The sequence below is a fragment of the Schistocerca gregaria genome, chromosome 7 (genome assembly GCF_023897955.1).
Source record: "Schistocerca gregaria isolate iqSchGreg1 chromosome 7, iqSchGreg1.2, whole genome shotgun sequence".
Classification (NCBI taxonomy): domain Eukaryota; kingdom Metazoa; phylum Arthropoda; class Insecta; order Orthoptera; family Acrididae; genus Schistocerca; species Schistocerca gregaria.
The window spans coordinates 358,188,195-358,202,869 of NC_064926.1; positions in this window are offsets into that span (position 1 = coordinate 358,188,195).

Below are 14,675 nucleotides of genomic sequence, written 5' to 3' on the forward strand. Positions count from 1 at the left end.
GCAAACATAATTTACCACCTGATGTTTTCTGTATGGTCGTACCCGCACCACCAAGCGAACTATGCCTGTGAGTATAGACTACCCATTTGCGTATCTGTGTGCACACTTCAATACCTGATCAGGTGCGCAGGAGAAAATAATAATTGATGGTCTGCTTATGCCAGGCACACTTGGAGGTAGTAACCAACCCAGAAACCCATTTCTCGTAGTAGCTATAAGTATTAATCTGCAAAAGAAGCAAATGAGATGTAGCGTTGTTCAGTATACTGTCCTCAATCATCAACAGAGATATCTGCACTTTTACCCTTTATATCCTGCATCTAGACCAAGCTTTTGCATTTTCCTTTTCAAATTTTCTAGCGTCCCTGCTACGACCAAATTTCTGACATTCCACGTCCGGCTAGTAGATTGTTACCCTTTAGTTGGTTATTCGTTTTTTTTCCTCATGGCTACCTCACCCTTGGCAGTAGTCTCTCGGAAATACGAGTGGGAACTAAGAGAGATGAATGACACTTTTTTCAGTCACGGATCTCATGTCCTGTGGATACATATTATGTGTCTTTAATACAGTTATTTCCGTTTCTTTCTACGTTCTCACGCCGTTGATCATTGATCGTTCTTCTACCTTCTCGGGGCTGTTTCCCAACCCCAGGACAAGAGAGTGTCCTGAACGTTAGTCAGCTTTTCCGTCCTCTTTTACAAGGCCGTTGGCGGAAGTCCTCGGCCGCCATAGGTGATGACTTTTATTCAATTTTCGTCAATGGCTGAGCTCGAGTCTGGGACCCGGCAATTCTGATTGCTAGTCGAAGATGACTGAAACTAGATGAAAGTGTTTAATATAAATGTAATAATTTGTTTAAGTCAGCGCAGTGCATCACTTGAGTGTAATATCCAAGAAACTGCTGTTCTAAGAAATATACCACCTGAAAAGCACAAACAGAAAATTTGACGAGAATTGTGTTATTCAGTTAATTTAAGAACGGTAATAGTAAGAAACATTCATAACATTGACAACATCTTAATTTATCGGTATATCACTTAGCACTACGACTGTGAACACAGGTCTAAAGACAGTGGTTATATGGGCGGCTACACGAAGGCAATGGTCCTTCTTTTAGTTGTTTTCACATACATTCGGGAGAGTGAGTCTTTCTAGGTTTATAAGTTCTTACCAGGGGGTCTTTCCTGTGGTTTATCGGTTCTACCTGTGGACTCGTGGACCGCGCCAGATCTGCTTTTGATACTTGGTACAGACAGTAAGTATCCTGTTGTAAATCAGCTTGTAATTTATAAATTTCTTGCTATTTGCAAGAACTTTGAATCTTAGTTTTCAAGCCATTTGATTTCCCAAAAGTTATATAAGAAATCTGGAACTTTACATGGAAAAGTACTTACGCTTCTACTGAAAATTGATTTTAGAGATGGTGGGTCATGACTCCCCATAACACTATCTCCTGCCCTCCTGCCCCCCCTCCCCCTTCACCACCCTCGACTCCGCGACTGCGTCTCCTGTGCACAACTGAAACTGATTGTGGCAGATAGGATTCAAGCTTACACTATACTATTGTTTGGTGTGTAATATGTAAAAATAAAAATGAATTTACGCCGACGCACACATTTCTCCCACTTATGTGGAACTATGTGGGCCCAGAAGTTTACCACCTTCTGCAACAGTTGCATCCAGATAAAGAACCTCATACTCTCTTCTACGAGGAGTTGACTTCTAGCCTATTGGATTATTTTGACTCTCAGGTCCACATGGCGACGACACGTCACAAGTTCTTCTGCTTCCCTCGCAGTCATACATAGAATGGATAGCTATAGTGCAAGGTCTCTCCCGTGACTGTCGTTCTTTTCTGTGGTAGCCCCCATTGCAAGCAGTCTTATGGTTCGTCACTCATTCGTGATATGATTCTTGTTCATGCCCTGGATGATACCTTATGGACTGACCTTCTGAAGCTGAAAGATCCCTCTTTAGACACCTGTTCATCCATTATCCGCCCTTAAGTGCAGTCTTTTTGCTCTGCTTACACGCTGCAGTCTCTGGCGCAGGTCTTCGCCGCCCCCCCCCCCTCCCCCCCGATGACAGTTCACATCACCGCAGCCGCCACAGCAGCACTAGGGCGCTAGTCCCCACCTGTGCCAACGGCGGCCACAGTGGCAGCAGCGACAGCGGTTGCCCTCATGTAGTCAATCCTTTGTAACACACATGAGGCAAGACTGACGCTTTCGTAAGGGTGACTTGTGCGGCCTGTGGAAAGCAGGGTCACAAAGCCGAGGTCTGTCGGTCGTCAGTGTTGATGACCATGGACTCCGTGATGGATGAGATGGACTGCCAGACGCCAGTTTCCTTTGTGCAGTCAGTTTTTCCACACACAATGGCAGCAATCACTCTGACTGTGTGGGTGGACAGCACTCCTCTCCCTTTTCAAGTGGCTATGGGGTCCTCTGCCACCATCATTGGTGAGGATTCCCACCATTAGCTGGATTCGCTGTCGCTTCGTCTGTTTCATGCTGCCCTGAAGAACTACAGCAATGACGTCATCTGACTACAGAGGTGGTTCTTGGCTCAGGTCCAGTACCTCACTCATTACGTCACAGCCCAGGTTTGGTCCTCGGCGCACCCAAGGCCACCTACTTATTGGGAGTGGATCTTTATTCCTTACTGGGCCTCAAGGTATATTATTCGGGCTGAGCCTCCCAGTCGTTGTCGGCAGACAATCAGTTGCGGCAGCTTCTGCATGACTTCCCAGATGTGTTCTCTGCCACATCATCAAATGTCTGTGGGTTTGAAGCCCATATCGAACTCCTCCCCTCAGCAGTCCTGAAGTTCCACAAAGGTTCACTCGGTACTGTTCGCCCTCCATGACAAACTACAGAAGGAGCTTTGTCACCTAGAGGCAGAGGGCATCCTGACCCTGGTCCACCGTAGTCACTGGACCACACCCATCATGGTCCTTGAGAAGCCCAACAGATCTCTTTGCCTTTGTCGGGATTTAAGGCCACTGTCAACACTCAATCTGTTATTGATCCCTATCACATACCCAAGGCTAATGACATCATGTCCAGGTTGGCTGGCAGTAAGGTGTTTGCCAAACTTGACCTGCAGGATGCCTACCTCCAATTGCCGTAGGACGAGTCGTCGAAAGCATAATCAATACACCTTTTGGTCTCTTCCATTACGACTGCTTCCCGTACTGAATCGCCAGTGCCCCGGCCATCTTCCAACGATATTTGGAAACATTGGCAAGGGACATTCTGGGGACAGCTAAGTACCTTGATGACATCTTAGTCACTGGCGTCTCCACCCCGGACTTGGCCCTGAATGTCTGGTACGTCTTCCATGTTCTTCAGGGTCCAGCTTACATTGCAACAAGGAGAAATTGGTTTTTTTTTTTTTTTTTTGTTCCTCAGGTGGCCTACCTTGGCCATGTTTTGAGCGCTAATGGCATTCAACCAACGTCCCAGTATGTTGCAGCTATTTAGCAGCTGCCCCCCCCCCCCCCAAAGGACATCTCCCAGCTCAAGTCAGTCCTGGGTCAACTCAATTACTACCTTCGTTTTATTCCTCATGCAGCGGCTCTGATGGAACACCTTCACCATCTCCTCCATAAGAATATTCCCTGGGACTGTTCGCCAGCTTGTGATTGGGCGTTCCACCATCTGAAGTCTTCTCTCCTGACGCTGGGTTGCCTTATCACTTATGACCCCACCAAGTCTCTCACGTTGGCTGCCAATGCGTCATAATGCGGTGTGGAGGCCATCTTGTCTCACATAATCAACTGAGTCGAGCACCCAGTGGCCTTCATCTCCATAACGCTATCCCCTGCTCAGCGTAACTACAGCCATATTGAGATGGAGAGGAGGAAATTCGACGATTTCATCTATGGCCATCGCTACACCTTATACACTGATCACAAACATCTGGTCTCATTGATCAGCGTTACGTCCACCATTTCCGCGAGGACTGCTTACAGTCTCCAGTGCTGGGCCTTGTTCCTCATGGAATGTTCCTACAACATCCGTTTTTGGGCCACAGCTCTCAATCCCAATGTGAATCTTCTCTCTCATCTCCCAGTGGGTGCCAACACTGACTTCGATGCTGACTCGGTTGTCTGTTTCCATCTGGATGACTCCAATGTCGAAACAGTGGCTGACTTGCTGCTGGATGCAAAGCTAGTCGCACATCACTTGACAGACGACCCAACCCTCCATGCACTGATGCACCACGTTTAGCATGGGTGGCCGTCAGACTGTTGTCAGATGCCACAGCCAGATGTCTGGGCCTACTGGCACTGCTGCCAGGACCTGTCTCTGAGAGTTGGGGGTGCTTCTCATCTTGGGTGATAATGATTGTTGGTGGCTTGTGCTGCTGCCCTCCCTTCACTGACGAGCCTTGGAGCTCCTGCACTTTTGCAGTTGGGAGGACTGTCCTGATGAAACAGCTTGCCTGCCATCATGTCTACTGGAGGCACAAGGACGCTGCCATCACCTGCATGGTGGACTCATATTCATGTTGCTAATGCCACCAGTCAGCACCCATTGACGACGGTTCCCATGGCCAACTATCCTTCTTCTTGGTCCTGTTTACATTTGGATTTTGTGGGCCCACTCCTCGGCTCCTCCTGGCTTATCCTTGTGGATGCAGGCACTAGGTTTCCTTACGTCTCCCACAAGTCCTCTTCGGAGACTTAGTACTTGTAAAAGCTCATGAGAAATCGAGCGAGATAGACAATGAAATCTCTAAATTAAAGTTTGTTTATAATGGACCATATAAAGTCATTGGTATACCTCACACAAATGCTTATTGCTTAGAGTATCCAAGCTCTGGAAACTAATTACGTATACGGAACATTGTAGACTTGAAATTGTACCAACCTAGGATCGATTAATACCACACAATGAGTAATTTGTACAGTATATAAATATAGATTGTAAGATTTAACGATTTGCTAGATTGCCATGCTTTTGCCTGACCAAGAGGACATTAAAGAAGTTGTAAGTAATAAGTAATTAATTTTGACTAAATGACTTAAGAGGAATTGATTAATAATCAATTGAAAAATCCAAGCTGCTAGTTTAAGTTTTCAACTGAGTCACAGTAGATTAAGGAATGTAAATATGATTTTGTAACTAGATTTCATGAATATGTGATTTACTAGTAACTGTCAATGTACTTAGACGCTCTCTTAAGTTTAAGGCTAGTACATGCGTGTGATGATGGACAGTGTTGAGTTATCCACTGTGATAGTATTAATGGACTCCTTGAGATTACTCGGGAGTGAGTTTTTCCAAAAGAATTCAGTGAAACGGACGTTCTGGAAATGCCGTTACACAGGCGAGTGAGATCAAGCGTGCCGCACAGGCGTGCGCAACAATACTGGCGAGGCGGAGCCGCTGTCGGCTCTTGTGCCGCTGTCGGCATTCCTTGTACTTGCGGGTACGGAAGACGGAGTTGTTTTTCTTCCAGGGCAGCTGATGTGAAAGAATTCTGCTGTCAATATTTATGTTTTTGTAGATCTGCTGTATATTATTTTCTTGTTTAGCGTTATGTGGACTCTCATGACGAGAATATTGATAATGAAAAGGTTATTTAAAATGTGTATTCTATGCAATTAATTATTAATTTGCATATTTTGATATACCTGTTTTTTATGACCATGTACTCTGATTAATTTTTTAAATAGTATTCCATTTCTTGATACTGTTAAGAATTTTGATTTTTTGGATAGCTAAACCATTTTCTATGTTTTCTATGAATTTTAATATGTTGTCAACCTGTTTTCTTTTGTGTAAGATGACAGAGTGGGATAAGATTAGGAGTGTCTCCACTTAATTATTATGGTCTAAAAATTGGTTTATGGTTAATTAGCCTAATGCTAAATTATCTTGATGTTTTGAGCATATGCATTTCCGCTGTTTATTTCCCTTTTGAGACATTTTCTGAGTCTGTTTAGGTTACACGAACATCCTCAGACAATGTGGGGCACGTGTAACGCCGGAAATGCATATCCTCCTATTTCCATCTATTGCACTGCAATTTTTTTTCCTTATTTTGTTACCTGAAGATATAACATTTCTGTGTCTTTGTATATTGTAATTGTTTTACTATTTGTATATATATATGCATTTATGTCGATGTATAATTGGTTTGTTTTGTGAATATTATTTGTATTTATACGCTGGGTCTGGCCTAGGGAAAACTATACTATCGAACGAATACATCGATAGGTCGTGTGGAGAACCCAAGTGTTTAGGATCTTTGGTAGTGAGTCGCGTGGAGCGCGGGCAGTGGAGCAGGGGTGTTGTGTGACGCTCCCGCGAGTTGCCGAGCTTTCGGGGTTTGGCAGCATGTAATTGCGCTCGACTTGCTATGTTAGTTTCTGACGCGGTGTCGCGGACGGGAAGCATTATCTGGTGCACATCAAGAGCCCGTTTCCCCTGGTGCCGTGTCGAGAAAAAGGCGCGCCAACATCCAGCTTCTGCAACAGCGACGGCCGACGATGAGTGACTGTCGCCACCTCCTCGATCGACGGCTTCAAACCTTCAATCAATCAACAAGGGAAGACTGGAAGCACGTAAATTTTTAGAACTGTATGGCAGACCTCAGCTTTTCAAACTGTTCCATTTTCGTAACTATAATTACAGCAACTTAGCATGAACATTTGTTGCTCATTGTCCCAATTGCATTACCAAGCAGGGTCCCTTCCTTTTCTGGAATGAACCCGAGTGTCGTTGAAATTCAAAATCCAGCATTAAAGTAATTTTATTCCATTTCACTGCTTTAATTTCAAAGTTCAGTTAAAGCATTCATAGGGGAGTTTCGTTACCATATTTTAGCTTACCTGTGACTGCAGCTCAGCTTGGTACGTACTAAATTTTACTACTGTTAATTGTTCACAATCATTTAATTCAAGTTCAAAGTTAAATCTCTTATTTCTAAATTGCGTAGATTCAAGTAGCTTTTGAAATGATTGTTGAGGTACCCCAACACTAACCTTATTTTATTGAATTTCGTAGTGCTTCAGAAACAAAGCTCACTATTAATTTCAGTCACTAAATTAACTTTCAATTTTCCGGTTTTATTAATTCTTTTGCTAAATTAAGTCAGAGTGTAGCGAAATTTATTACTTCTGACAAACATTCAGTTTTCACACCACTCGTGTCAACCTTCAGTTGCCACGCTTCTAGTGCTAATTATATGTGCAATAATCTTTCTTTTTCAGTTACTATAGTAATTTCCCATAGGACTAGCGACCGTAATTTTCCCCAAATCTCAAAAATCTAATTACCGCTAGTTAATTGTTAAGGTAACTGGCGCACATTTACTTTCTTTATTAACTTTACCCCTTTTCAAAATTAATTTCCACCAGTTTCATTTGCATTTTTTCCTTTCATTTAGATGTAACCCTTTCCCCCCTCTTTACCGACAGATAAACTTCGGTGACGATTGCTTTTCCCAAATTCCCATTAGGTACACGCGGTTTAATTTTTCACTGTCATTAAGGTCGATAAGTGAGGGGGAGGTTGCACCCTATTAGATAAGAGAATCAATGGCGCCAGGGACTCCCCCCCCCCCAGGGCTCAACAATATTACAGATATCGTGTCTTTATTGCGATTCCAATGCTCTCTTAGGTTTTCTGTAGCTCTTTTCAAAGCATTTTAGTGTTTTTTGGTGAATATATAGGACATGATTCTTCAGTTACTTCCGGGGTATTTGTTGATCGGACAGTCCACGGACTGACAAGGGAGTAGTCGAATCCAACATGTCGAAACTTACGCTGAAATTTTTCGCACAGGAAGAATACACCGAGAGAAATACACTGCTAAAATTTTGTCTGCTAAGGGGCACTGCAAGTATTTTTGTTTGCCACACGGAAGACCACTTACAACTGCGTTTTGTACAGCCCTTCCTGCCTAGCTCCCGATCGGCGAATAAGCAGATGCAGCCATGACATGAGAATATAGCGCTGCGTAGCTCGGAGTCTAAAGTGCACACATGAGAATTTTAAGCGCTTAAACCACATCGAACATGTCTTAAATAATTGATTTTTGAATATCTAGGAGTTCATATCGACAGCTAAACGGTTGCATATGTATTTCTTACACAAGAGACATGCAGAAGAAAAATTCCAGGCAGTGTATGATGTTATATTACATACGACTTCCATCAATTGGGACTTAAATTTGTTGACATTAAGTATTTTATAATAAGTCCTCAAGCACAGTTCTTACGCTAATATTTGAATAACGTACGTTTTACTAACAGTGAAACAAATCCTTGTTTATTCCCTGTAACTGTTACAGAAATGCGAAGCGTCTATTGCACGACGAAAACAAACAGTTTCCTTACGCCACGCACACCTGACAACGTATTAATGCATTAAGGTACTCCTTAGTAATTACTGGTTTTATTTGTACAGAACTGGAATGGGGTAAGAAATAACGTGGCTGTTGTTCTGCATATAATGCTATGTACCAGGCATACTTGATCAGATTCCTAAGATATGGCTATTCAGATTGACAATGGAGAAATGACTGAAGTTAAACATTACTTTTCCGCTGATAACCGTGAAATGAAAAAGAGCTATCAAAAGTTATACTGCCCAGAACTGCTCCGAAAAATGCATTACACTGCCGAAAAATTGTTATCAAAAGTCTGAATCAAAGTTCCGAGTAGAATCAGAATTATAGTAAAGATCCTTTCGCCGTCTTCTTACAGACATAGATGTCGTTATGTTCAGGCCAAAAGCTCAACAAAAGCAATTAATTATGTTCTGCAAAAGGTATGAAGACATTTCGGATATAGCACTGAAAATCATTCTACACTCCTGGAAATGGAAAAAAGAACACATAGACACCGGTGTGTCAGACCCACCATACTTGCTCTGGACACTGCGAGAGGGCTGTACAAGCAATGATCACACACACGGCACAGCGGACACACCAGGAACCGCGGTGTTGGCCATCGAATGGCGCTAACTGCGCAGCATTTGTGCACCGCCGCCGTCAGTGTCAGCGAGTTTGCCGTGGCATACGGAGCTCCATCGAAGTCTTTAACACTGGTAGCATGCCGCGACAGCGTGGACGTGAACCGTATGTGCAGTTGACGGACTTTGAGCGAGGGCATATAGTGGGCATGCGGGAGGCCGGGTGGACGTAGCGCCGAATTGCTCAACACGTGGGGCGTGAGGTCTCCACAGTACATCGATGTTTTCGCCAGTGGTCGGCGGAAGGTGCACGTGCCCGTCGACCTGGGACCGGACCGCAGCGACGCACGCATGCACGCCAAGACCGTAGGATCCTACGCAGTGCCGCAGGGGACCGCACCGCCACTTCCCAGCAAATTAGGGACACTGTTGCTCCTGGGGTATCGGCGAGGAGCATTCGCAACCGTCTACATGAAGCTGGGCTACGGTCCTGCACACCGTTAGGCCGTCTTCCACTCACGCCCCAACATCATGCAGCCCGCCTCCAGTGGTGTCGCGACAGGCGTGAATGGAGGGACAAATGGAGACGTGTCGTCTTCAGCGATGAGAGTCGCTTCTGCCTTGGTGCCAATGATGGTCGTATGCGTGTTTGGCGCCATGAAGGTTAGCGCCACAATCAGGACTAATACGACCGAGGCACGCAGGGCCAACACCCGGCATCATGGTGTGGGGAGCGATCTCCTACACTGGCGGTACACCTCTGGTGATCGTCGAGAGGACACTGAATAGTGCACGGTACATCCAAACCGTCATCGAACCCATCGTTCTACCATTCCTAGACCGGCAAGGGAACTTGCTGTTCCAACAGGTCAATGCATGTCCGCATGTATCCCGTGCCACCCAACGTGCTCTAGAAGGTGTAAGTCAACTACCCTGGCCAGCAAGATCTCCGGATCTGTCCCCCATTGAGCATGTTTGGGACTCGATGAAGCGTCGTCTCACGCGGTCTGCACGTCCAGCACGAACGCTGGTCCAACTGAGGCGCCAGGTGGAAATGGCATGGCAAGCCGTTCCACAGGACTACATCCAGCATCTTTACGATCGTCTCCATGGGAGAATAGCAGCCTGCATTGCTGCGAAATGTGGAAATACACTGTACTAGTGCCGACATTGTGCATGCTCTTTTGCCTGTGTCTATGTGCCTGTGGTTCTGTCAGTGTGATCATGTGATGTATCTGACCCCAGGAATGTGTCAATAAAGTTTCCCCTTCCTGGGACAATGAACTCACGGTGTTCTTATTTCAATTTCCAGGAGTGTATTTGTGTAGATCCATCATGGACAGAGGACAGCAGTTGAGAAATGACTGTGATTGTCAATATCAATGTAATTCTCCAACAGCCGTGTACTGATATTATTTTATTTTATTTTGTTTTGAAGACTACAAGTTTCGGCATTCCATTACGCCATCTTAAGGCCCCATATGCATCTCTCCAGATAAACGATAATGTCATATAGTGCCAAAAATCTCTGGATGTCGTGAATTTAATAGTTTCACTCGTGCTCCATTCGAAGACTTGATAGCAACTGACAAGTTGTAGCTACTTTTATGGCGCTACATGATATTATCGTTTATTTGGAGAGATCCTGTCGCCATCTTCTTACAGACATAGATGTCGTTATGTTCAAGCAAAAAGCTTAACAATAATCGGGTGGTGCTGAGGGTATTAGATTAGGAAATGAGACACTAAAAGTAGTAAAGAAGTTTTGCTATAGGGGAGTAAAATAACTGATGATGGTCGAATGAGCGGGGATATAAAATGTAGACTGGGAATGGCAAGGAAAGCGTTTCTGAAGAAGAGAAATTTGTTAACATCGAGTATAGATTTGAGTGTCAGGAAGTCATTTATGAAAGTATTTGTAAGGAGTTGTGCCATGTATGGAAATGAAACATGGACAATAAATTAGACAAGAAGAGACTAGAAGCTTTCGATATGTGGTGCTACAGAAGAAAGCTGAAGATTAAATGGGTAGATCACATAACTAATGAGGAGGTGTTGAATAGGATTGGGGAGAAGAGAAGTTTGTGGCACAACTTGACTAGAAGAAGGGATCGGTTGGTAGGACATGTTCCGAGGCATCAAGGGATCACCAATTTAGTATTGGAGGGCAGCGTGGAGGGTAAAAATCGTAGAGGGAGACCAAGAGGTGAATACACAAAGCAGATTCAGAAGGATGTAGGTTGCAGTAGGTATGGGGAGATGAAGAAGCTTGCACAGGATAGAGTAGCATGGAGAGCTGCATCAAACCAGTCTCAGGACTGAAGAGCACAACAGCAACAGTGAAATTCCTCTATAGGTAAGGCAAAGTACCTTGAGACAGAGGAAGAGAAAAGTAAAAGGGGCGTACAGTAAGTAATGCAACCCTTTTTTTCTAAAAGCAGTTTGGTTTTATTCAGGATTTCAATACATGTAATTTTTTCCACACTCTTTTTGCTACAAAACCCTATTTTTCATCACACTGTTCAATGCGACAGCCTTATGCCATGTTTCTGGGACGGCCTGTATGCCCACATTGGACCACTCTAAAGGTCGAGTAGCCTTGCTGCATTAGTAATCATCCCATCATCCAAGTACTGCTGCTTCCCGTAAAGTGCATCCTTCATTAGGGCAAACAGATGGAAGTCGCAAGGTGCAAGGTTCAGACTGTACGTTGGATGAGGTAGAAGAGTCCAATGAAGTTTTGCCAGCTCCTCTCGGCTGTGTAGACTTGTGTGATGCCTTAAGTTGCCTTGATGAAGGAGAAGTTGGTTTGCATTTTTGTGGTGACAAATGATATTGTCTGCATGTTCCAACATAGCAGGATCAATGCAACTTCTGTGTTCTTATGCGGGCTTAGTTGGAGTCCCTTCGCTCCCAGCTTCAGGCATTGTTAGCTTTGGTCACACAGCTTGAGGATGTTGCCAATGGGAATGACTGTGGGGGTCCGGATGGGAGTTTGTTGGGGATGGCCAGCTGGCCCCGCGCATCCCCCGATTGGACTACGGCTGTGGCTGCCAAGGATACTGCCCACATTCATGCTGACCCCTCACCCATGGTAGAGTGGGAGGTCGTCTCAAGGTGTGACAGGGGGCGAAAGACATTCCAGAGGGCTGAACGGAAGGCCTCTCTAGTTTGTCTGACGAACCAGTTTCAGGCTCTGTCTCTGGCTGATACTGATCTTCGGCCAGACATGGCTGCTTGTCCTGTTCCAGAGGTTGCCCCTCAGTCTGCAAGATCTGGGCGGTTGCAGAGGGTGGGCTTACTGGTAGTTGGGAGCTCCAACGTCAGGCACGTAACGGGGCCCCTTAGGGGTATGGCAGCAAGAGAGGGGAAGAAAACCAATGTGCACTCCTTGTGCATACCGGGGGAGTCATTCCAGATGTGGAAAGGGTCCTTCCGGGTGCCATGTAGGGCACAGGATGCACCCATCTGCAGGTGGTCGCTCATGTCGGCACCAATGATGTGTGTCGCTATGGATCGGAGGAAATCCTCTCTGGCTTCTGGCGGCTATCTGATTTGGTGAAGACTGCCAGTCTCGCTAGCGGAATGAAAGCAGAGCTCACCACCTGCAGCATCGTCGACAGGACTGACTGCGGACCTTTGGAACAGAGCCGAGTGGAGGGTCTGAATAAAAGGCTGAGACGGTTCTGCGACCGTGTGGGCTGCAGATTCCTCGACTTGCGCCATAGGGTGGTTGGGTTTCGTGTTACGCTGGATAGGTCAGGAGTCCAATACACGCAGCAAGCGGCTACACGGGTAGCAGGGGTTGTGTGGCGAGGGCTGTACGGTTTTTTAGGTTAGATGGCCTCGGGCAAGTACAGAAAGGGCAACAGCCTCAAAGAGTGCGGGGCAAAGTCAGGACACGCGGGGACCAAGCAGCAATCGGTATTGTAATTGTATACGGTCGAAGCTGCATTGATAAAGTACCGGAACTTCAAGCGCTGATAGATAGAGACCACCGAAGCTGAAATCGTTATAGGTACGAAAAGCTGGCTGAAGCCAGAGATAAATTCTGCCGAAATTTTTACAAAGGCACAGACGGTGTTTAGAAAGGATAGATTGCATGCAACCGGCGATGGCGTGTTTGTCGCTGTTAGTAGTAGATTATCCTGTAGTGAAGTAGAAGTGGATAGTTCCTGTGAAATATTACGGGTTTACGCTCAACAACCGAGCTAGGTTAATAATTGGCTCCTTTTACCGACCTCCCGACTCAGCAGCATTAGTGGCAGAACAACTGAGAGAAAATCTGGAATACATTTCACATAAATGTTCGCAACATGTTATATGGAGATTTCAATTTACCATATATAGACTGGGACACTCAGATGTTTAGGCCGGGTGGTAGGGACAGAGCATCGAGTGACATTATACTGAGTGCACTATCCGAAAATTTTCTCGAGCAATTAAACAGAGAACCGACTCGTGGAGATAACATCTTGGGCCTACTGATAACAAACAGATCCGAACTTTTCGTCTCTGTACGCGCAGAACAGGGAATCAATAATCATAAGGCCGTTGCAGCATCCCTGAATATGGAAGTTAATAGGAATATAAAAAAAGGGAGGAAGGTTTATCTGTTTAGCAAGAGTAATAGAAGGCAGATTTCAGGCTACCTAACAGATCAAAACAAAAACTTCTGTTCCGACACTGTCAATGTTAAGTGTTTATGGAAAAAGTTCAAGGCAATTGTAAAATGCGTTTTAGACAGGTACGTGCCGAGTAAAACTGTGAGGGACGGGAAAAACCCACCGTGGTTCAACAACAAAGTTAGGAAACTACTGCGGAAGCAAAGAGAGCTTCACTCCAAGTTTAAACGCAGCCAAAACCTCTCAGACAAACAGAACCTAAACGATGTCAAAGGTAGCGTAAGGAGGGCTATGCGTGAAGCGTTCAGTGAATTCGAAAGTAATATTCTATGTACCGACTTGACAGAAAATCCTAGGAAGTTCTGGTCTTACGTTAAATCAGTAAGTGGCTCGAAACAGCATATCCAGACACTCCGGAATGATGATGGCTTTGAAACAGAGGATGACACGCGTAAAGCTAAAATACTAAACACCTTTTTCCAAAGCTGTTTCACAGAGGAAGACCGCACTGCAGTTCCTTCTCTAAATCCTCGCACAAACGAAAAAATGGCTGACATCGAAATAAGTGTCCAAGGAATAGAAAAGCAACTGAAATCACTCAACAGAGGAAAGTCCACTGGACCTGACGGAATACCAATTCGATTCTACACAGAGTAAGCGAAAGAACTTGCCCCCCTTCTAACAGCCGTGTACCGCAAGTCTCTAGAGGAACGGAAGGTTCCAAATGATTGGAAAAGAGCACAAGTAGTCCCAGTCTTCAAAAAGGGTCGTCGAGCAGATGCGCAAAACTAGACCTATATCTCTGACGTCGATCTTTTGTAGAATTTTAGAACATGTTTTTTGCTCGAGTATCATGTCGTTTTTGGAAACCCAGAATCTACTCTGTAGGAATCAACATGGATTCCGGAAACAGCGATCGTGTGAGACCCAACTCGATTTATTTGTTCATGAGATCCAGAAATTATTAGATACAGGCTCCCAGGTAGATGCTATTTTCCTAGGCTTCCGGAAGGCGTTCGATACAGTTCCGCACTGTCGCCTGATAAACAAAGTAAGAGCCTACGGAATATCAGACCAGCTGTGTGGCTGAATTGAAGAGTTTTTAGCAAACAGAACACA